Raw genomic sequence first — 5,725 nt, 5'->3', positions numbered from 1 at the left:
TCGCCGCCGATGACGAGCTCTGTCGCTCACTCGCGGCAGCCACCAGGGCGGACCCAAGACGGAAAGAGGGAGGTTTCCTTCAGCAGCTAGCCAGCCAGGTTCCGTCGCCTGAGAAAATACCTACTCATCAGAGACGCCTCCGGAGCTCTTCCCCCACCGGAAACTCGGGCCTTGCCTCCTCAGTGCCTCGTGGCCCCTTTAGCTCCACCCCTTTGCCCTCTAGGCCTCCAGATGGAGCGGGGAACTAGCGTTAAAGCCGTACCCGCCCCCTCAACTCACAAACCTAAACCCCTCCCCTTTCCCCTGCGCAGCCTCGCCGAGTACCTTGGAAACGCCTCCACCCGCAGGTCCACCTATCAGCGCCTCAGATAGAATTTAAGACTCCGCCTCCTCCTGGTAACACCCGGTAAATTTGTCTCTCTCTCTCTCTATGTATTCCTATGTAGTGGAGAGGGACCAACCACTAGGTTAGAAGGTGAAGGTGATTTGTTGCGCTGGCGCTTGAGTCGAGCTTGGAAGGAAGATGGTCTTTACCAAGGGAGGGAAGAAAAAGAACAAAGTTCGAGTCCAGTCTGCCTAAACTGAGGCGCCAGGAGGTGAAACTAGGAAACAGGGGATTTTGTTAGGCGAATTTAAAGTCAAAGTGGAGAGTGTCTAGGAATATACAGAGGTAGAGATTGCCGACTACAGCATTCCTTTGAGCGATGGGGAGGTGGGCTGGGGAGAGGGCACAGCTGCTACTGCTATTGCACAGGACACGGGTTGGATTCCCAGCACTCAGAAAACAGTTCACAACTGTCTATAACTCCAATTTCAGGGGATCTTACGCTGCACGCACGCAATGCACATACATATACACATAAAATAAAAATTTACAAATATGTGCATATGCCACAAGGGAATGTTAAACTATAGCAGTCTCCAGGGGTTTTTTGTATTCTGGGTAAATTATACTTTGCAATGTAAAGGAGTAAAAGATTAAACTAGCAGGACAAGGCAGTTCACACCTATAACCCAATACTCTTAGCATTTAAGAAACTGAGGCAGCTGGGCGTGGTGGCGCATGCCTTTAATCCCAGCACTCGGGAGGCAGAGGCAGGCGGATCGCTGTGAGTTCGAGGCCAGCCTGGTCAAAAAGTGAGTTCAGGATGGCCAAGGCTACACAGAGAAACCCTGTCTCGAAAAACCAAAAAAAGAAAAGAAAAAGAAACTGAGGCAATGCCGGCATGGTGGCGCACGCCTTTGATCCCAGCACTTGGGAGGCAGAGGCAGGTGGATCACTGTGAGTTCGAGGCCAGCCTGATCTACAAAGCGAGTCCAGGATAGTCAAGGCTACACAGAGAAACTCTGTCTCGAAAAACGGGGAAAAAAAAGAAACTGAGGCAAGAGGATCAGGATTTTGAGGTCAACCTTTGCTATTAAGATAGTTGAAACCAAATTTTAAAAAGAAAGACAAGAAAAAATGTAATACTGTATCACAATAATCTAGGTTAGGTGTGATGTGAAACTAGACTGAAAAAATAAAAATAGGACTGGCAGGTGGTTAAGGAGATAAAGACACTGAGGACCTGCATTCACTCCCCAAGGGCCCACATAGCAAGAGAGAACAGACTCCCAGAACCTGCCCTCTTACTTTGGCATGCACTCCCACACTGAATACATAAATGTCAAACCAAAAAGAAAAGAAAACCCTTGCTAATAATCAAACTTTGTTGTACACATCCAAAGTCAGAAACAAGGCCAAGAAAAGAAAGAACATCTCTACTAAACACACGTTATCAGCCTCCATCTTTTGGAGGACTATTCCGTTGCTGTAGCTTTGTACAAAACACAAATAATAAAAACAGGATTTTCTTGCCATGGGGCAGACTTCTCAGGTAGGAAGAGGCCCCTACTTACTAGCCGAAAGCACTTGCCTGGGGCTTTGATGACAAGTTCCACAAGAAGATCTTAAAGAAGTAGGGTTCTTTGTTGACCAGCTTGGATGTCTTGCTCTTGCTGTTTTGGGGGGCATCAATCCACATCTCCTTCACACTCTGCGGCAATTTGTTGCAGTGCTTATCAAAGGCCTTTGCCTGGGCCACGGGATTTTTCTTGTGACAGTTGATGAATACTTGATCCCTGGTTTTTGTTTTGTTTTGTTTTGAGACAGGGTCTCTCTGTGTAGCCCTGGCTGTTGTAGACCAGGCTGGCTTCAAACTCAAGGATCCTCCTGCCTCTAGCTCCTGGGTGCTGGGTTGTTAAAGGTGGGTGCCACCAGGCCTGCCTTGGTCCCCGTTCTTAATCCAATAACCTGAGCACAGAGAACAGAGCTTTGGTAAATTCCTTCTCCCCACCTCCTGTAGCCCTGCCTCTAGGGTCTTGGCCCTTGTGGATTTGGTGAGGAGAGTCTCCTCCAGCTCCCTGCAGCTGGGGAACCAGACCTCCAGCCTCCTGTTGCCCACATTCACCTGGTCATTCACTCTGGTCTGATTGTTCTGCTTTGCATCCATTGCTTTGCCTCCCTCACTATTTTTTTTAATGTGTGGGGGGGGTGTTTTGCTCGCATGCATGTGTATACCACATGCTGCCCAGTTCCTATAGAGGCCAGAAGAAGGTGTCAGATTCTTCAGGAAGTGGAATTGCACGTTATAAGTTGCCACTGGGCTGCAGGGAATCCAACCCAAGTCCGTGCTCTTAATGGCTGAGCCATCTCTCAAGCTTTTCCCCTTCCTCCCACCCTCACCCTTCACTGCCTTTTTTAAGCATTATAAGCTTTGACACTGTGCTTGTTATAGCTTCCTTCCTTCCTTCCTCCTTTCTTTCATAACTTTTCCTTCATCTCCAAATTACAACTGCTGATGCACCCAGTTGCTAAACTATCTCTGCCCCTCTTAACTCCTCCTTGGAATCTTTCATCTGAAGGCCAACCCATATAGAAAACTTCACTCTTTTCTGAAGGAGAGATAAATCTGTTTTTTAGGATCTCAAGTGCGAGATTGGAATGGTCTTGTGAGAGAACAGGTGAGGTTAATCCACTAGAAGACCGACAACTTCGTGCGGGAGCTTGATTGTTGCTAGCTGAGAAGATCCCGTGAACAGACTCTGGGAGGAGATAAATAAATGAGCCCAGAACTGGGGGCGGGGCTTTTTGGAGACTTGGGATAGTTTGGGCTGTTCATCGCTGCACTTCAAGACACTCCTAGAGAGAACTGCTCGAGGGAAGGCTTTGGGGCTCTGGCTCCTGCTGAGGTTCTGGGTTCTGGTTACTCTAGGTTTCATCAGAAGAAATCCTGCAGATTGTGCCAGGAGAATCATTCCTTGGAACAGATATCCTTACGGTTTTGTTACTGTGTCCATTAATCCTCATTTCCTATTGTTTTGGTTAGTCGGGTTATAAGTGACGTATGCTCAGTCACTAAGTTGTTAATAAAATATATTGGTTAAGAAAATTGAGCATAAAAAAAGAAAGAAAATTGAGCATACACTTTTCTCTCTTACCTAACAAGCCAGGTATGGCAGCACATGCCATTAGCCCCAGCAACTCAGGAGGCAGAAGCAGGCAGATGTCTGTGAGTTCAAAGCTAGCCTGATCTACAAAGTGAGTTCTAGGACAGCCAGGGCTGTTACACAGAGAAATCCTGTCTTAGTGGTCTGAAACAAATCCCTAATGTCTAGTCTTTAGATTCCTCATCTGTAAATATCAAAGATGTAAAAATAGTTCGTACATTAGGAAGCATTTTATTGTGAAGAGTGAAGCGGATAGCCCATGCTATATGTGCACACAATGCTTAGCAATTGTATCCCCAAACCTCAGTTGTGACTGCGTCATTACCATCATCATTAGTTGAAAATTTCCCGACTCTCTACTACATGTGGGTCAGCACTGGTAGTGGCACATTCCCATCACATGTATTTCGCATCTGTCCCAGTATGCTGGACTGGCTTTCTTCACTTGTGTGCATCTTACATTAAATCTTTTTGTTTGTTTGTTTGTGTTGGTTGGTTTTTGTTTCTTGTAAATAGGATCTCATGTAGTCTCGAATCCACTAGATAACCAAGCATGGCTTTGAACTCCGAATCCGCCTGTCTCTATATCCCAGGTGCTAGGATTATGGGTACATGCCACGTGCCTAGCCCTTGCATGAATTTTAGTTCACCCCCTCTCGATTTGGCAAAAATTGCCCAAAACTACCAACAGTTCTTGATGGCACTGATGATTGCAGCTGTGTGATTCACCAGTCGTAAGCTCTGTGGCTAGAATTTTTACTCAGATTGCTGACATTCTAAAAGCACAGCTTTAGTAGCTGGAACATGTGGCTGTCACTTTAGAACAAAAAGCATATCTTCCGGGAAGATGCTCCAATTTTTTAAAAAACACAGATGTAGATTTCATTTTTACTATGATTGATAAATGAATGTAAATCTCCTTCAATTGGAGTAAGACATTTATTTTCAAGTTAACTACTGAATTCATTTTCAGAAAACAAGCTTGAATTGCTCAAGTTAATTTCTTTGCAGAAGGAGCTCGGAAAGCCAATTCCATTTCCAAACTAAAATTACTGTCATTTGAATTCAATAAAGAAAGAGATCTTCCTAAACTTTGTGGGGAGCAATGCCTAGTTTTGGACCAGACAACTTTATCCTCACTCGTGTGCAGGAGAGCTCTCTGGGTGACTTTTTAACCGGCTCAGTTCTCCTCGTGTCTTACCTACACTTCTACAGAATAATTGTAGCATCTGCCGGCAAAACATGGCCCACCTAAGATAGACTGGACCTTGTTCCTGCCCTTCCTTGGGAATGTCCCATTTCAGGTTAGGGACGAACTACTGTGAACAGCCCAAACTTTATTCCACTCCATTCAAAGCATGATGGCCTTTAATTTTTGCCCAGTAGGTCCCACAAACCTTGAGGTATACAACCTGGAGACAGAAACCTTTTGGGGGACCATCAGCTGTGATAGAATGAAGCAGATGCCATCCACAGTCTCTCTGCCCCAGGAAGCTTTGGAGGACTAGCTCACAAATGATCCTAGGGTGTCCTTGTGCCTTAGATCTCCCTGTGAGAAAAAAATGTGTGCTTTGTCAAACTTCTACATGAACATGTTGTTCTACCACTTAAATGAGTTGGGACTAAACCTATTGCACATGGGGTAGCCCTGGGAGGGAAGATTGGGGCTGGCAGCCAGTTCCACCTAGAGACATCTAAAGGCTGGGTGCCGGGGCTATGCACAGAGAGGTGAGCTGTGGAAAACTGGCTGGTTCTCCCCCATTACTGTTTCTCTAGTAAATTCCAGTTGCTACCTGATCCATTAAAAGGGTCTCCAGTTGATTTTACAGATAGCTTACATAGTAAAACAACTGATGAGATGAAAATCCATTAAAATCCATTAACATTGTAAATAGTTAAAGTGGGGAGGGGCTCAGTGCTCTACTACTACTACTTACTAGAGATGAGCAACACTTTCTATGCAAAACCCTTTTTTTTTTTTTTGGCTGGGGAGGTAGCTCAGTTGGTATTGTGCTTGCCAGCAATGTGCAAGATGCTGAGTTCAGTTCACAGGAAACTGTTAATGGTAACTGTGGTTTGAATGAGAAATGTCCCCCATAGACTCATGTGTTTGAACACTTGATCTCCAGTTGGTGACATTGTTTGTAAGGGTTATGGAACAAACCTTTAGGAAGTAGAGCCTTGCTGGAGGAAATACATCCTGGGTGGTGGTGGTGGGGTTGGGGAGTGGACAGTG

Source organism: Acomys russatus, chromosome X, assembly GCF_903995435.1.
Source record: "Acomys russatus chromosome X, mAcoRus1.1, whole genome shotgun sequence".
NCBI lineage: Eukaryota > Metazoa > Chordata > Mammalia > Rodentia > Muridae > Acomys > Acomys russatus.
Note: the sequence above shows the minus strand (reverse complement) of the source record.